The sequence below is a fragment of the Furipterus horrens genome, unplaced genomic scaffold, assembly GCF_987537825.1.
Source record: "Furipterus horrens unplaced genomic scaffold, mFurHor1.1.pri manual_scaffold_9, whole genome shotgun sequence".
Taxonomy (NCBI): Eukaryota; Metazoa; Chordata; class Mammalia; order Chiroptera; family Furipteridae; genus Furipterus; species Furipterus horrens.
This window is the reverse complement of record NW_028327179.1, coordinates 58,542,079-58,561,811: the sequence shown is the minus strand read 5'-3', so window position 1 is coordinate 58,561,811 and position 19,733 is coordinate 58,542,079. Positions and strand designations below refer to the sequence as shown.

General features: G+C 41.2%; 1 pseudogene; it reads right to left on the bottom strand.

Annotated features, from left to right (window-relative positions):
- Positions 1 to 158: 158 nt before the first annotated feature.
- On the bottom strand, positions 159 to 787 carry LOC150001821 (protein CREG1 pseudogene; annotated as a pseudogene).
- Between the last annotated feature and the right edge of the window lie 18,946 nt (positions 788 to 19,733).

Here is a 19,733-nt window from a genome sequence, read left to right as displayed (position 1 = left end):
CAATTGATTCTGTAAAAAAGGCAACCCACCTGCCCACGTGTGCAAGCCAAGGGGTGGGTTTTCTGGGACTCTTTCCGCAGAGAAACCTGAAGCCCTTCAAGTCTGAATGCAGCGTCCTAAAAACTTCACCCATGGGGTTCATTTCGCCCAATTCTGCTTCACTGGAATGTGGCGTTATAACATTCTTTGGCATCACTATTTTGGGTCCCCCAAAGTAGTCCAGGAGCCAGATGTTCAACTTGGCAAAGAACCAGTTGTTGGACGGCCAGGATATCATCTCAGGGTGTCTCGTGAACAAGGACTGCTTTGCCATGTCCTGTTCTTTCTCGTTCACCTTAGTCACAGTTCCTGCCAGGATGATGTCAGCGCAGAGAGGACTCTGGGGGTGAAACCCATATTTCCTGCAGAAGTTAGTCTATGCCAAAGACATGGTCAGAGTAGCATATGGATTCTCCTGCAGGTTGCCCACCAACTGCTGCAAGGGGCTTGGGTAGAAGTAGGGTACACCGCTGCCCTTGCCCGGGGGCCCATTGCTGAGCAACAGGATGTCAGTGAAGGCCTGGCCATGCACCGCCTCCTGCGTGGAGATGGTGGCCAGAGCACCCCATTCACAGACACATGCCACGAAGCAGGCCATGTGCGCCAACAGCCCAGTGGTGTCCCAGTCCCCATGGTCCCAGCCACCCTGGCTCTGCTCCGGTGTCACCAGCAGCGCCATCAGTGCCAGCGTCAGCAGGGCAGCAAGCAGCGCACATGTGCGCGTGGACCCAGGGGCAGGTCCGGCCATGGCGGTGACTGGCCAATATGTAATACTTTTGATGAAAATTGCTTGAATAAAGATATTTCTCTTAATTATAAAAATAGTGTTTTTTAAAATTTTGGAACCTAACCCCCCCTTTTTGTACTAGTTCTTTGTTTTGTATAACATCGATTTGCATAACAGGGCATTTGTTAGGAACCTAACAACCATGTTATATGAGGGTTACCTATATCTTTCTGATAAGGTGGCATTTGAGCAGAGACCCAAATGAAGTTAAGGAGTGAAATATGAGGTTATGTAGAGCAGGAGTTTGCAAACTTTCTGAAAGGGACTAGATAGTAAATATTTTTGGCTTTGCAGGCCATAACAATTTCTATTGCAACTATTCAACTTTTCTTCTGGGGCAAGAAAGCAGCCACAGACAGCCTAAGTGAATGGGTAAAGTGTAGTCCACTAATTCCTTAATTATGGACAGTGAAATTCAAATTTCATGTACTTTTTATGTGTCACAAAATATTTTTCTTTTCCTTTTTTCTAACTGTGAAATGCTCACAATAAATCACTGGAACACAGGACCTGAGCAGCAAAGCGAGGTGTTTATTCACGAGTCTGCAGAGTTGGGTGCACCACTAGCCACTAGCATGTGCGTGCGACATAGACAAAGAAAACTGGCTTTATACTCATGCAATGAGCTCCCCCGCCCCTCTTCACCATTTCTCCATTACTTGTTAATCCAGGTTCACAATCTAACGTGATTAACAACTTAATTTAGGGTAATCTAGTTATATGTCTATCTCCAATTTACTTGCAAAGTTATCTAGCTACATCTTCCCAGTTCTCTGTGTTTGGTGACTACAATCTTCCTCCTTTTGATCCCAGAGATATGTGAGGAGCTGCGGAATATCATTTTCTCACCCCTTTTCCATGATTCATCTGCTAATTATCTCCTACTGGTTTGAGGGTCACTGGCTTGCTTCTTTATCCCTAACATAACCATTTTAAAATTTAAAATACACTCTTAGCTCACAAATAGGCTAAAGGCTGTGTTTGCTGGCCCCTGATCTTTGACCTCTGATCTCAAGCAAACACACTCCAGGAGAGGAAAGAATTAGACCCAGGAGCAGGAGCATGCATGATTTGATAGAAATCAAAGGAAATCAAAGTAGTCATCATGGAAGAGAGACCCGTATACTTAGTCCAAATTATTTTTACCTAGTTATGTCAAGTTTCTAACTTTAAGTATCTGAAGACCAAATTTGTTCTATATTGGACTCCTTTTAGAAGACAGACACTGTATTTCAGAGGGGTGGATGGATTTGGAGAAATTTCTTAGAGGAAGTAGGTTTTGAACTGGTTTTGTAACAGTTAAATGCTCAGTCTCTCTTGACTCCATTTTATTCCAGCCTGCATTGTCCCCATTGTCTTCAGGCTAATAATTCCTGCTATCGGTTTGAGTTTTTAAAAGAACAGCCTTTGCTAGAAGGTGCCTTTCCCAAGGAGGAAGGGGAAATGTGTACAAAGATAATGATAGTTTGTCAAAAATTTGCAGGAGCCTCTCAAGGCTGGACTCAGATCAGCCAGGATCAAAGGGCTGGGAACAAAGAAATTTAGAGATTTTGAGGTCTTCCTCAGGTCCCTGCTGGTGCCGAATATCTGCAGTTTTCAATCACCTCTCGCTTCTCCCATGTTCACTTCCTCTTGACATAAAAGAAGCCTAAACTGTACTTTCTTAAGATGATTTTAAGGAACCACAAATGGCACTTTCTCAGGAAATAAAACTTTCCTTACTCCAAAGTCTGACATTTTGAGTTTTGGTCTTTGAAGTGTCACTCACACAGACTTTTGGACTGGTAACAATTTGATTTTGAAGAAAGGACACGGTTCCAACAGATGGACATGGAGGTAGAAAGAATATTCTAGTTAGAGGAATAACATGAACAAAGCCCTAAAAGTAGGAGAGTAGCATGTTGTGGATTACAGGTCCTTATGATCTTGCTCTGAGTAGTGTGTGTGTACAAGCCTCTAAACAAATTGTAGTGTACATCAGAATCACCTGGAGGGCTTATTGAAACCAATTGTTAGACCCCACTCCTAGGACTTTTGATTCTATAGGTCTGGAGAGGGGCCATAGATATGCATTCCTAGTAAGTTCCCAGGTGATGCTGATGCTGCTGTTCCTAATAACTCACTTGGAACACCATTGCCATACAGGGTTGTCTGCTCCACAAGAAGGGTGGGGGTCTAGCAATCTCCTAAGGACTGACCTTAAAAAATGGGGTAGTAGCTGAGATGAGCTATAAAATAAAATGGTGCCAGACCCGTAATCAACTTCCTTATGCATGAATTCCCTTTCTCTCCTGCTTTCTTTCCTAGAACTACCCAGAAGGGTTCAAAATTTGTAAACAGGTTTCATGTCATGCTTCTGCTTCTAGATTTAAAAAAAAATGCCATACAGACATGTTTTGTCAACAATAAATGAAACAATAACACAGAGTGGCATACAGCATACTGAGCATCCAGAGAGAATACTAGGGTTTTACTAGAAAGACAAGGAAAACTGGAGACATTTTGAAGTTGACTCACACAGTGAGTTTGTGTATCTTTCACAAATCAAAGGTCCAAATTAAGCTTAATACTCTAGCAGCTAAGAATATCATAATTAAGCTTCCTGTTTACACATATTATTGATTCTTTTGTTTTAATCAATCTTTCAGAGTGGCAGTTAGGCAGTACTGAGCAGCATATTTTTCTTTGAAACCATTCACTTAAACCAAATTTCCAGAGATTAGCAAGAAATCTGGATGGCAGACAATTAGAAAAGCAATATGCTCTCATAGAATTATGTTTTTTAAAACAGAAAATGCCAAAAATAAAAATTATTCTTTGTGTTCCAAAATTAAACAATAAAAGTGAGATAAAACACACACACACACACACATACCTTAAAGTGGCACTTCATAAATATTCAAGTTAATATTGAACTAGAATCTAGTTAAGAATAATAGAGCAAAAACTCAAAGTTTGAATGATCAGAAAAACTTCTGTGTGCTGAGCTTGCTGCTGTCCAATCCCATTTAAGAGCTAAGGCCTTGTCTACAGATTGTGTGGCCTGACAGGCTAAGGACTGTATCTCACAACCCTCTTCTTGTGCACCCAGCTGTGGCTTACAGGGCACTTGATCCAAGGGTGCCTTATCTCAGGCTGGCCAGCAACCTCTCATGTGGCCTGGTGAAACTGAGTCATCTAGGTGTGAGAGCTAAGTAAGGGCTCACTGTGGACTGTAGGTAAAGTGAGGGTACGAAAAAGCCCAATTGTAAAGAGGACAGAGTGGACAGAATCACAAGAAAGAAGCAGAGAGGCCATGAGTGAGAGAGCATGTGGCTGCTAAGGCACAAAGGTACAGAGTTGTTCTGGATAGTGCTCTGGTCCCAGCACACATATGTTCTTAGAGCCAACTTTTTTCCCTGATAGAAACTCATGTGGGCTTTTTTAAAAGTACCTAATGCCAGCAGTAGCTGTGTTTCTTATTAATATCGTTGTTCTAACTAGGAAAGCAAAGCTTTTATTTTAAAACATTCTAGCTTACAATGGTTTAGAAGTAGGCATGGATCTAAGTTTTGTGAGGCCTGAAGCTTATACAGACTGGGTAGCCATCTTTTAAAAAAAGGATGCCAAATTACCCATAAAAAATAGGTATAGGACCCTAGAAGAGGCCTGTGCAATGGAGGGGCCTTAAAGCCTGAGCTTCATTAAGTTCATAGTAAATTCAACTCTGCTTAGAAGTGAGAATGTGATCCTAAGGCACAATATGACCTTAGACATGTCTCCCTTCAACAATTATCATGTTTAATTTAAATAAAAAGTTTCCCCCCAAAATTTCATTTACTATCTTCATGCTTCACGTCAATGTTTTTAAGCTGTAGCTAATGAAACATTTGTGGGCAGGACCAGCATTTTTTAAAGGATGAAATAAAATAAGATAGAGAAGAAAACCATTAGGGTGTGTCACATGATATAAGAGTAACTATTGTTTTGTGAGGCTTTTGTTTTAGTTTTATAAATATGTATGCCAGTGATTCTTAAACTCTTTGGTTTTGGGATCTTTCATACCCTTAAAATCTATAGAGGACCCCAAAAAGCATTTGTGTATGTGGGCTATATCTATTGATATTACCATATTAGAAATGAAAACTAAGAATTTAAAAATACATTTATTTATTAACTTTCATATTAATCACTGTTGTGGTCACCCCAAGGAGGCAGGATGAAGCCAACAATGCGCAGGATATCTAAGTGGTGACCACAACCAAGGGTCTTTCTTCTCTTGCTTTGGCTTGCTAACTGGCTCTGCTGTTTGTTACCAAGCATGTATTTTGAGCTGCTACCTGCTGGCTAGCATGCTCTTTGCTGTACTGCTACCTGATGGAAAGCTTGTACTTTGACCTTTCCTGCTCAGTGCTGCCTTTGCTGTCTGTGTCCTACCAAGTCTGTTATAGATATAATCAATGAAGTTGGAAGTTTCAATAACTGGTGTTTAGGGCCTGGAGAATGGGATTGAGGCCCTCTTTAAAGTAGCCCTGGGTCATATGTCTTAGCCTTTGCCAGATTCTACCCTCTCCAGACCCCTTGGCTACCAGGGAGACACTGGAGATTGATAGAATGAATAGAAGTGGGAGTTTTCACACTCTACAGATAGCATTGCCATCATTACACATGCTGGTGGTTGCTGGAGATCTGCTGCTTTCATCTCTACTGGGACATCCCTAATTAAGGACAGGATACAAGGGTCAGCACACTTAGCTAAACTTCAGGAAGTGCACTTAGCACGGGCCTTTGGCCAACAAACGGCCCCATCTGCACATTTTTACAGATACTTGTGTCCAACCAATGGTAGCAACAACTCTTTATCCAAGATTGCATACTTATGGGTAAAGAACTCTGGGAATCTGTTGCCTCACAGATGTCCCAAATATAAACCAAGGTCACACATATCTCTGCACATACTGAAATCACAATGTGAGGGCTCACCAAGACACTTCTTATCTTCTTTTCAGCTTCAAACATTATTGATAGTAACCAAGGCACACATTTCACTTTGCAAAATACACAATGCTGAGCTCTTGAAGAAGGCATTAAACAGAACTCTCTAACCATTCTCAAGCTAAGGTTTCATAGAGCAGGGTAATGGCTTATTTGTTACAAATTTAAATTCAGTTAAGTGAAACATGGCACATTTCAGTCATCAGTCAAATTTCAGGTAAATTTTAATAGTGAGCCTGACTCCATTCTTCATATTTGAATGCTAACAACTTTGAATTCTGCTCACCTTTTTCTCTTGCTCTATATTTGGGAAGGCAATAAGAAAGCTCACAAGATCCCTCCCTTGGTGCCAACAAAAAATTCAGACCACATAAAATCTGGTCCACATGAGGAAACCCTCACTCCAGTCCCATTCACTATACTGGTGGGTGAAAGTTTTCCAAAATTCTAATTTTTACTTGAAAGCTCAAATTTTATCATTGACAATAAATGCTAATAATTGTTTTCTTTAAAGTGACATGCACACTTCATTCATTTTTTAGAAAATACCTGTCAAATACTCAAGTGTGAATAAATCTAGTTTGTCTCCTAGGTACTGTTTCAAAAAGTAAAAATCACATTCCATGAAAAATGTAGCTAGTTCAGTTTGCAACTCAGACAGTGGCTTAAGTGCCTTTCTTAGACAACCATTGTACTTCAGTATGCAGCAAAAGTGCTTTATGCATAATTATTTCATACACAGGATATAAAAAAGATGTGTATGCAAGGATCAAGACTTGATCAAATTGATGACTTTTTACAGCTTTATCAAAAATGCTTTGGCCAGAGCCAAAGGGTAGGAGAAGAGTTTAGATACGTACCCCAAAGGTACTAAGTTAGGCAAAAGGTGATGTTCCTTATCACCTCACCTCCTTATGGGCTGAAGGGCCAAGCAAGTGGAACTTGCTTTTGACAAACTGTACCATAGAAAGTGTTCTGAGATCCTCTGTAGCTGCTTCTCACTAGGACTGTAAGTACCTAGCATACACTCTTCAAAATCAGAATGCAAATGAAACAAACAAATAAACAAAAAGAATGTTCTTGTTATGGAGCATTAGCGAGCAAAGAGGACACGAGGCAATTTAGAAATAAATTTATGGCGTTTATTTACCTGGCCAGGGACGGGTCTTCCCACCTCCAGAAGCAGAAGATGGGAGAGCCGCCCCGCCTTACAGACTAAAAGGTTTTTAAAGGCAAAAGAACTATACTCATGTCCTTGAGGTAGCCAGATAACAAAAAAACTACACAGGCGTGAGAAACTACATATATACACATTTTCTAATTTAGAAGGAGCTTCAGCTGATAAATACTTGGCACAAAACTATTCTCATGTCCTTGGCTACAGCTAGGGTCAGCTAGCAAAGGGGGGGTGGGGCTCAAGGTTGCTAGGATACGTGAGCAAAAAAAAATAACCTGCCACTGGGGTAAAACGCAAAAAATGGCAAAGAGTAAAAAATGACCCATTACAGTTCTTAAATGATACTGGCTTTTTAAAAAGTTGCCAGTGCATGGAGATGAAGAATGAAATGACTACTGGTACAGATTGGTGCCACTGCTTTCATTGGTGCTGAGGCATCAACAAATTCACCATAATTGCTTTTCACTGTCAGTCAACACAGTGAAAAAGGCAAATTATGTCTGAAAAAGGCAGGTGATTTTAGGCTATGAGATGAAATAGCATATTAGGAAAAAGCAGGAGACCAGGAATCTCAAGTTAAAGGTTCAAATTGGGCCCTTACACCACTCAGCAGGGTTACATGTAGTAGAGAATTAATAAATATTTTTAGATGATTGATGAACGGTGTAAACTTGGGAAATCACTTAGCCTCGCTGGACTCAACTGACTATAAACTGAGGCAAACAACATTTGGAAATGTACAAGTGGGTAAAGGTGGTGAAACCCTAAAGGATGAATTTCTTTTTCTTTTTCTTTAAGTATATTTTATTAATTATGCTATTACAGTTGTCCCACTTCTTTCCCCTTTGCCCCTCTCTGCCCAATACTCCCCTTCCCTCCAGCAATCCCTTCCTCTTAGTTCATGTCCATTCAAGAGCCCACTGCAAGGCAGCTCGCCTTCCTCCCCTCTGCCTAATAGACTCAGGTGGCTATTAGGAGATGGCAACTGTCCAACCGCCAACCTGCTGGCTGTACAAGGGGGCAACTTAGCCTATCTTAGCTGCTGGCCTCTGACTCCAAGACCCAAGCTCACCATGTCGCATACTCAAGAAACCATCTTGTTCACCATTTGGCTGCTGACCTTCTCTACCTCCACCAATTCCCAGAAACCTAACAGAAAGACCTCCACTTACTTGGAACAAGGTGAAGAGAACAAACCCAAATTAAATGAAAAACTACCTGTTTTGGGTTGAATAGTGTCCTCCCTGCTCTGTGAAAGTTCGTGTCCATCCGTAACTTATGAATGTCATCTTCTTTGGAAGAAGGATTTTTGCAGATATAATCAAGTTAGGATGATGTCATATGGAGTAGGGTTGGCCCTAAATTCAATGATTGATATCCTTACAAGGAGAGGGAGATTTGGAGACAGAGATAAAGACACAGACAGGAGAGAAAAATGTCATGTGACCATGAGGTTGGGATTGAAGTCATGCAGCTGAGAGCTGAGGAAAGCCAGCACACATCAGAAGCCAGAAGATGCAAAAAACATTCTACCCTATAGGTTTCAGAGGGAGTATGACCGTGCCAACACTTTGATTTCAGACTTCTGGCCTCCAGAATTGGAAGCTAATAAATTGTTCCAAGCCATTCACTTTTTGGTAGTTGTTACAGCAGTCCTATAAACTAATACAGCATCTTAGAAAGCTTCCACCTGAGAAAAGTCAATGTCATAAGTTATGAATCGGTCTTAGACATATCTACACCTGAGGGTGTGCAATCACTGGAAACATTGCCCTGTGGTTATGACCACTAATTAAAGTTATCTTTTAAAAGGTAAGTAAAAACCCATTCCATTTAAGTTAGAAGGCCTTATACATGTAACCTGTATATTTTCTGACCATGCTGCTGGCTCTAACTCCCTGAAGGCACCTGTTTTTCCCTCACAATTTTAGGACACCCTTGACTGTGTTGAAGCATGGTGGACAGTATGAGCATTACCCTAATGCTGCGTCCAGGGCTCCCTGTTACTCTGCTTCCAGCTCTGCCCCAGTGTGCTCACAAGTACACACAAACAAAAAGGCAAATTTCTAAGCCATACCAAAGACACCCTGGGTGAGACTTCCCTGGTGGGCAGATAGAATCTGCAAATCATGAAACTCTTCAAGTGACTCTGAAGATGAACCAGGTGAGGGGAACCAGAACCAGGCCCAGAAATATGATTCAAAATAGTTTTTCCCCCTTATATCTGCTACATTCATATGATTAAAAATGCAAACACTCCAAGGGAAATTAACACAGTGTCATACTTTGCAGCAGGATAGTGTTGAGCATCTAGAAATGAGGAGAAGTTGAAAATGAACAAATAAATTAAAAACTGAAGTGCAAGGAAGGTAAAAGAACTAATGGAATTTCACTTATTGGAAATGCCCAGAATAGGCAAATCCATAGAAACCAAAAGTAGATTAGTAGTTGCCAGGGGTTAGGGAGAGAAGGGAATGGGGCAGTGAGTACTTAATGGATATGGGGTTTCATTTTGGGGAGATAAAATGTTCTGGAATCTTCAGTAGGTGAATGGATAAACTGTGGTACATTCATGTAATGTAATATTATTTAGCACAGAAAAGAAATGAGCTATCAGGCCACAAAAGAACATGAAAGAAACTTAAGTACAAATTACTAAGTATGATTCCAATTATATGACATTCTGGAAAAGGCAAAACTATGGAAATAGTAAAAAAGATTACTGCTTGCCTGGGGTTAAGGAGGAGGAAGGAATGAAAAAATGGAGCACAGAGAATTTTTAGGTCAGTGAATGTATATAAAATGGATACATTATATATTATAAATTTGTCCAACCCATAGAATGTACAACGGCAACAGTAAATTCTAATGTAAAATATGAATCAAGGTGGCTCTAATGCCTTGGTAGCATATGTAAACAAATAAAACCTAAGCCAGGTCAATGAACTTGAATGTCATAAAACAAAATTTAAAAACAAACAGCCAACTAGGCGTTCCCAAATAAGGCAATGCTGAAGCTATAATCAATCAAATAATGTATTGGGTTTGCTTTTGCATCTTCTCTATAAAAATCTTTCTCCTGGAGGGAAGATGGCGGAGGAGTGAGGAGAGGCTGCGGTTTCAGGATCCCGAGACCCTTCTGCAGTTTGGGCTAACTGCAGACAGAACATCTCAGTGAGCAGCTGGAAACTGGCAGGAGTCGAGCCTTGGCACTGCTGGATTAGAGAAAATCCATCCGGGAACAACCTGTTTAGTGAGGATAGCGGAGAAAAAGGGGACAAAACGGGATTCCTGACTGGGAGGGTTGCCGGAGCTGTGGCTGGAAGTAAACAAAGGCTTTTTGGCGACCGCAGGCTACCCAGGAGAGGTGCTGGGAGGAGAGCGGATCTCTGCCCGCTGGCAGAGACCAGACTCGACCAAGTGGCATTGGCGCTGAAGGACAGGAGACAGCGTGCTGCCGGACAAGTGAGAACATAATTCTCCTTTATATTTTTCTCTAGTGGATGGTGGAGAGGGGAGGAAAGTTTGGGGGTGGTAGGCCATTCTTGAGGAGCGCAGGCGCAGTAGTGCGCTCATCCACCCCCCAACCCTCCCCCTGGGTCACGGGGACGCGCATAGGGAAGTGCCCTCATTCATTGGCCCAGGTGCGCAGGGCTGCGCATCCAGGTGCCCTTCGGACACACGCCAACAGACATAAAATCAGTGACCCAATGGGCGCAGGGAGGGCCCACTGGACACGCAGAAGACTGTGCGCAGTCGCCCCTGGCCAGCCCAGTGGGCGCCAGGCCAAAGTATCAGGCCGGAATCCGGAGCGCAGAGCACTTGCCCAGGCTCTGTGCGTGCCCGCTCAGGAGGTGCCAGAACGGTGGGCAGCAGCGACTCACAGACACTCATGTCTACTGAGCACAAGTGTGTGCGGCCCTGCCCTAAGAGGCGAAAGAGCAACTCCCGGAACACGGCGCTGCAGGCCTGAGGCTAGCTCCCAAGCTTCTTGGGTGCACACGGGCACTGGAGCCAAAAAACACCTGGAGGGCTTTCCCGGAGCTTGGCACGGCCTGCTTTCTAGGAGCGCGGCGCGGCAGGCCTGACCTTAGTTCCCCAGCCGCTTTGGGCGCGCACTGATGCTTGAGTGAAAAAAAAAACACCTCGCCAGCTTCCCCAGAGCGCAGTGTGGCCTGCTTTCCCGGAGCGCGGCGTGGCAGACCTGAGGTGGGCTCTTGGCTGCCTTGCATTGCGCCCTGCCAGCCACCATACACACATCATTGCTGCAAGGAATAGGAATCTCTGACCCATCACATTAGACCAGCTGTGGACGCAGAAAAAGAAGACGACACAAGAAGGCTGAACTGACATCTCCACAAAAGAATTCGAGATAAAGTGGCTAGAGTGACTCTCAATCAACAAGCCAGAAGGAATATCCTAACAAAAAAAAAAATCTGAAATATAATCAGACAGCATAAACAAACGATATAAAAGGTACCCCAAGAACATTAGGCTCAGGAGATCAAGGAGACTGCATCACTGAAACCCCCAGATCTACCATAAAAAACCTCATACCACAAAGGTAGAAAGGCAAAGCAGACAAATCCAAATAACAAAAACAAACAAGAAGAATCCAACATGGTAAGATGCAGAAACAACCTCTCAATGAAAAGAAAAGAGGAATCCCCAGAAAGAGAGGTAGATGGAATAGACATAGCCCAAATGTCAGACATGGAATTCAAAACTATGGTGGTGAAGAAGCTCAATATGCTCGAAAACCTCAAAAACAACTATGACAACCTCCAAGGAAGTTACCAACAGCTCCAAGAAAATTACAGGGAACTTGCAGAGAACTACACCAGCATAAAAAAAGACATAGAAACTAACAACAAGAACCAGGAAGAAATGAAGAATGCAATCTCTGAACTGAAAAACTCAGTAGAATCAGTCAAAAGCAGACTAAACGAAGCAGAAGATCGGATTAGTGAGAGGATAATGTAGGTAATAATTCTCAAATGATACAGCAAAATGAAAAAAGATTAAAAAAAATGAACAAGATGTAAGGGAATTGCAGGATAGCATTAGAAAAAATAACTTAAGGATCATAGGAATAAGAGAGGGAGAAGAAAAGGAGCGTGAAATTGAAAACTGATAGGAGAAATAGTGACAGAGAATTTTCCGAACCTGATGAGAGAAAAAGTTATGCAAGTCCAAGAAGCACTGAGAGTTCCAATAAAGAGGAACCCACAAAAACCCACTCCAAGGCACATCATAGTTAAAATGGCAACATTCCAAGACAAAGAGAGAATCCTAAAAGCAGCAAGAGAAAAAGAGCAAATAACTTACAAGGGAGCTCCAATAAGGTTATCGACCGATTTCTCAACAGAAACATTACAAGCCAGAAGGGAATGGTCAAAAATATTTCAAGCAATGAAAAACAAAGGCCTACAACCAAGAATACTCTACTCAGCAAGGCTCTCATTCAAAATAGAAGGTGAAATAAGGAGTTTCTCAGACAAAGGAAGAATAAAAGAATACATTTCCACCAAACCAACATTGCAAGAGATGCTAAAGGGAATATTCTAAGAAAAAGGAAGAGAAAAAACAAAAAAAGAGTAGAGGAACAGAGATACAAAAGGGAAATGAATAAATACATGTCAATAATAACCTTAAATGTAAATGGATTAAATGCTCCCATTAAAAGACATAGGGTAACAGAATGGATAAGAAAACAGGACCCACATATTTGCTGTCTACAAGAAACACACCTCAAAACAAAATATTTACATAGACTGAAAGTAAAGGGATATAAAAAAATATTCCAAGCAAATGGACCTGAAAAAAAAGCTGGGGTAGCAGTCCTCATATCAGACAAAATGGATTTCAAAGCAAGGGCAATAAGAAGAGACAAAGAAGGACATTTCATAATACTTAAAGGAACGATTCATCAAGAAGATATAACACTGATAAACATATATGCACCCAACATAGGAGCACCCAAATACATAAAGCAAATACTAGAAGACCACAAAAAGGATATTAACAACAACACACTCATAGTAGGGGACTTCAACACTCCATTATCAACAATAGACAGATCATCCAAGCAAAGAAACACCAAGGATATACAGGCATTGAACAACACACTAAACCACATGGACTTAACTGATATATATAGAACTTTTCACCCCAAAGAAGCAAAATATACATTCTTTTCAAAGGCACATGGGACATTTTCAAAGATAGACCACATAATAGGACACAAAACGAGCCTCAACAAATTCAAGAAAATTGAAATCATATCAAGCATCTTTTCAGACCATAATGCCTTGAAACTAAAAATCAACCTCAGGGAAAAAAATCAAAGACACCAAAACTCATGGAGAATGAATAACATGCTCTTAAATAACGAATGGGTTAACAATGACATCAAAGAGGAAATCAAGAAATTTCTAGAAACTAATGACAATGAACACACAACAGCCGAAAACCTATGGGACACAGCAAAAGCAGTCCTGAGAGGGAAGTTCATAGCAATACACGCATATCTGAAAAGGCTAGAAGAATCTCAAATAAAAAACCTAACCATAAAGCTGCAAGAACTAGAACAGCAACAACAAACAAAGCCTAGGCCAAAAACAAGAAAGGAAATCATTAAGATCAAAGCAAAATTAAACGACATAGAAATGAAACGAACAATCCAAAAAATCAACAAAACTAGGAGCTGGTTCTTTGAAAAAATAAACAAAATTGACAAGCCTCTAGCCAGGCTCATCAAGAAAAAAAGAGAGAAGACCCAAATAAACAAAATCAGAAATGAAAGAGGAGAAATCACGACTGATACCTCAGAAATACAAACAATTATAAGAAATTACTACAAACAACTGTATGGCAAGAAATTTGACAACCTAATAGAAATGGACAGATTTCTAGAAACATACAACCTTCCAAAACTGAATCAAGAAGAAGTAGAAAGTCTCAACAGACCAATAACAAAGAAGGAAATTGAAACAGTAATCCAAAATCTCCCTGCACACAAAAGCCCTGGACCGGATGGGTTCACAGGCGAATTTTACAAAACATTTAGGGAAGAACTAACTCCTACCCTCCTCAAACTGTTCCAGAAAATCCAAGAAGAGGGAAAAATCCCAAACTCTTTCTATGAAGCCAGTATTACCCTCATCCCAAAACCAGGTCAGGACACAGCAAAGAAAGAAAACTACAGGCCAATATCACTGATGAACATAGATGCTAAAATCCTCAATAAAATTTTGGCAAACAGGATCCAACAATACATCAAAAAGATCATACACCATGATCAAGTGGGATTCATCCCAGGGATGCAAGGATGGTTTAATATTCGCAAATCAATAAATATAATACATCACCTAAACAAAATGAAAGACAAAAATCACATGATCATATCGATAGATGCAGAAAAAGCATTTGATAAAGTACAACACTCATTTATGTTGAAAACACTCAGCAAAATGGGAATAGAGGGAGCATACCTTAACATCATTAAGGCTATATATGAGAAGCCTGAAGCCAACATCATACTCAATGGACAAAAACTGAAAGCATTCCCCCTGAAATCAGGAACTAGACAAGGCTGTCCACTCTCCCCACTTCTATTCAACATAGTGTTGGAAGTCCTAGCCACAGCAATCAGACAAGACAAAGAAATAAAAGGCATCCAAATTGGGAAAGAAGAAGTAAAACTATCACTATTTGCAGACGACATGATAGTATACCTAGAAAACTCTATAAACTCCACTAAAAGACTACTCGATATAATAAGTGAATTTGGCAAAATAGCAGGGTACAAAATAAATATACAGAAATCTAAGGCATTTCTGTACACCAACAATAAAATATCAGAGACAGAAGCAAAAAAGAAAATACCATTTACTATAGCAACAAGAAAAATAAAGTACCTAGGAATAAACTTAACCAAAGAGATAAAAGACCTGTACACTGAAAATTATGCAACATTGAAGAAAGAAATTAAGGAAGATACAAATAAATGGAGGCAAATACCATGTTCTTGGATGGGAAGAATCAACATCATCAAAATGGCCATACTACCCAAAGCAATTTACAGATTCAATGCAATCCCTAATAAAATACCAATGACGTATTTCACTGACCTAGAACAAATCCTCAAAAAATTCATATGGAACCAAAAAAGACCCCAAATAGCAAAAGCAATCTTGAAACAGAAGAACACAGCAGGAGGAATCATGAAACCAGACATCAAACAATACTACAAAGCCACTGTGATCAAAACAGTCTGGTACTGGCATAAGAACAGACATACAGATCAGTGGAACAGAATTGAAAGCCCAGAAATAAACCCAGGCCTCTATGGTCAATTAATCTTTGATAAAGGAGGAAGGAACATAAAATGGAGTGCGAAGAGCCTCTTTAACAAATGGTGCTGGGAGAACTGGACAGGGACGTGCAAAAAAATGAAACTAGACCACCAACTTACACCACACACGAGAATAAACTCAAGATGGATTAAAGACTTAAATGTAAGGCGTGATACCATAAAAGTCCTAGAGGAAAACATAGGCAGGAAAATTTCAGATATCACACCTAACAATATCTTCACGGATACATCTCCCAAAGAAAGAGAAATAAAGGAAAAAATAAACAAATGGGACTACATCAAACTAAAAAGTTTCTGCTCAGCAAAAGAAAACATCAGCAAGATGAAAAGGAAACCAACCATATGGAAAACATATTTGCCAATGATATCACAGACAGGGGACTGATCTCCAAAATATATAAAGAGCTTATACGACTCAACATCAAGAAAACAAACAACCCAATTAAAAAATGGGCAAAGGACCTGAACAAACACTTCTCCGAAGAGGACATACAGAAGGTCCATAGACACATGAAAAAATGCTCAACATCACTGGCCATCAGAGAGATGCAAGTAAAAACCACAATGAGATACCACCTTACGCCTGTCAGAATGGCCATCATCAACAAATCAACAAACAACAAATGCTGGCGAGGATGTGGAGAAACAGGAACCCTACTGCACTGTTGGTGGGAATGCAGACTGGTGCAGCCACTATGGAAAACAGTATGGAATTACCTCAAAAAACTAAAAATGGAACTGCCATTTGAACCAGTGATTCCACTGCTAGGATTATACCCGAAAAATCCTGAAACCCTAATTCAAGAGAACTTATGCACCCCTATGTTCATAGCAGCCCTGTTTACAATAGCTAAGTGCTGGAAACAGCCTAGGTGCCCGTCTGTGGATGAGTGGATCAAAAAACTGTAGTACATCTACACAATGGAATACTATGTAGTAGAAAGAAAGAAGGAACTCCTGCCATTTGCGACAACATGGATGGAATTAGAGAGAATTATGCTTAGTGAAATAAGCCAGGCAAAGAAAGCAAAATACCATATGATATCACCCAATACAGGAAACTAAAGAGCAACACAAACAAACGAACTAAATAGGCAAAGACTAGAATAGTAGTCAGTAGGGGGGAGGGGGGAGGGAGAGAAGGGGGATAAGTAAGGAAAGGGTCTAGTCAAGGAACGTATATGAATGACTCATGGACATGGACAATGGGGAGGGATACAATTGTGGGAGAAGGGATGGGCTGGGAGGGGGGAGCAATGGGGGAAAAATGGGACAACTGTAATTGAATAACCAAAAAATAAAATTAAAAAAAAGAAATAAAACTACTGTAAATATTTGCATGCAAAAAAAATAAAAATAAAAATCCTTCTCCTCGCACTTGTTAATGGAGGGCTCTTACTATTACTTTTTGTTTGGTACTGCCTGATTCAAATTGATGCTTGCTCAAATAAGCTCTTCAAATTTTAATGTGTCTTAGTTTATTTTTTAATAATTATCATATGCTGGATGTACACATTGCAGTTGGGAAGAACAGCTTTAATACATTTTCCTACTCCAGGATGCCGTGATGACGTGACCAGATAATTCAACAGAAACCTCAGAGGAAGTCTCAGGTTGTTAGTTAGGTATTTGAATTCACACTTTTCCTACCAGACTACAGAGACATGGCACTTTTTTTTTTTTCACCTTAGTTTTTTTCACTTTACACCTTGTTTTAGAGCTACTTCCATGTCACCACATTCTTAATGATTTCATTACAGTCTTATAGCAGTATGGTCAGTTGTGCTATAAGAAAACACTAACTTGTTGCAGTATTAATACATGAGGGAATTATCTGAACATAATGGGAATTTTACATTTGCTTATGCATGATTTCTTCTACAAGAAATGCTAGGTGAACACAGAAAGATGCACCTGCTGAAGTGAGCCACAGAAAGAACCCATTAGCTGCACACAGGTCCACACCTCAAACATCCATCAGGGACTACAGCAGAATGCTGTGTTCTAAGCAACATCCATCCAGGAGATATGGTGTGATCAAAGAAATGATTCCACTCTAGGAAAAAGAGATCACTCAATCTACATTTAACTTTTACAAACTAAACACCTGAACCTCTTTTTCTGGATAGCTCATTCCAAAACACTGGAATAGTAAAATTACAAGTAGTTGAGACATTTAAAGAGACATTAAACTTCTTAAATGTAAGAGAATTGTACTTTCTTCTGACATTAAAAAAGTTCTGAACACTTAACGTGGGAGTGTGAGAAACGCTCACAATAAAAACTGGGACACAGGACTTGAGCAGTAAAGCGAGGCCTTTATTCACGAGTCTGCAGAGCCGGGCGCACCCTCACAGCCAGGAGAATGTGCGCACCAAGTAGACGAAGATGGCTGGTTTTATAGTCTTAGCTTCCCCACCCTGAAATTGCCACAGTAAAGTGAAATTGATTAGCTCCCCCTCCCCTCTCCTCCTTCCCTGTTTCTCCATTACTGGTTACTCCGGAGTTACAATCTAACCTTTCATCTAAATGCCCCTATTGTGATTTGTAAATATGCTAATGTTGTCAACTCCCTTCTCAGAGATTCTTTAATTACATTTGCCCTTAAGACCCTTTAATTACATTTGCCCTTTGTTACTAATGACTTTCTCCTGGTTTAGGAGTCACTATATCCTTGTTTCTAACAGGAGGACCTGATTAACCCAGTTAGAGCAAAGGAGTGACAAAACTGTTGCCCAAGAGGTTGCACCTGGTATACAGCTGAACGCCTGGCGACCCAGAAGTAGCCTGCTGGTAAAGTGAGGGTGGTGAGCCATGGCCTTATGGAGAACTGAGGTTCCCCCAGTGCTGTTGGCAACAAGGAGACTGAGAGTGTTACAGAACCTCTGGGCTGCTCCAATTGAAAACAAACCCATGGGCTCTTTAGTTAGGGGTCCTACTGCCCGCCCCCAGAATTACAACTCTTAATACTTCAGTCGAGTGAAAAGAAAACTGTTTATTTAACAGTTACACATATCCTTGCCTAGCCCCTACCAAACCTAGCCAGTTTTAGGAAGGTCAGAAACACCGTTTCCCTACTTCCCAAACACAGTTCAGCTTTACCAGCGGCTGCCAACCATTCAATCTGATTGGGGAGGTCCTTTCTGTGCTGTGGTGCCCTTCAGCTCTCAATACAAAACCGCCGGAATTCTCAGCCTCCTTGCAAACTGTCTTCTTTCTGTAAACTGCGTGGATGCTCCTCTCCTTCGCCAGAGTACCCCTGCGAACACCCGCCAGCAAGGGAGACAGCCCCAGAGCGCGCGGCCCCCTAAAGTGTTCGCAGCTGCCTATATATCCCTGACTGTGTCCTCTGACACAGTGGGTGTTGCCAACAGTTCTGACCATTCACAGAACCCCACGTAGGCTCTGTGTGCTTTCCATACTGTCCCCTGGTTCAAGACTCCTACCATCCATCTGAGGCCTTGGAAGCATCCAAGCAATTTTGCATAATGAAAGACACCAGCCACCAGCCTCAGGCGTGTGGAGGCATTCTGAAAGCTGCTTGCTTCTCCCCATCTTCCAGCTGCAAACTCCGGAGATTTTTGGACTCCCCCGTTTCTGTAACAAGAGTACAATGGGAGGAGAAAGATCTTAGTGGCCCAACAGAAAACTAAAAAATGAAGAATGACTTTTTCCAGTTCCTTCTCACTCCTTGGCACAAGTTAGTGGCTCCTAAACTCCTTGGGGTGCACAAGAATCCCCCAAGATGTGTTGAAAATGTGAATGTAGTGATGGCCCCAGCCCAACATTCAAACCTATAAAAGAAGCATTCAGGGGATCTTGGTGTAGGTATGATTCTTAGGTCCAAGCCATAATTATTTTAGGAGAAGCAAGCACACTTTACAGCTACAATAATAACTGACATTGAATTTTACCTGTTTACAAAGGGCTTGCACATCTAAGGTGTTACTGGAAACTCAGAATTACTCTGGGGAGTCAAACCCCACACCCAGGGCCTTCTGTTTGCAAATCCCCAGGCAGCCTCTTCAGGGCCCAGGTCAAAACAAGACCAGGCATGTGTTACTTATGTGGTTCTCAAAACATGAGAATCAGATCACTGGAAAGTTGCTAAAAGTGCAATTTGGAGGGCCCCAGATCTATGGACTCAAAGATCGTGGAGTGAGGCTCAGTAATTTTGATACCAGCATGGTGAGGGAGGGACCACAGGAAATGCCTGAGGCAGTTCTGGTGAAGCCACACTGTGGGGGCAGATTTCCCCACCCCCAGGCAAAGAAACGTAGAAGGCCTTGCACAGAGTATACAAGAGGATAGCGAGAGTATGCACAAAGATAGTGAGAGTGGTTGACAAAGGATAAAGCCCTCCTACTCCCTTCCTGTCA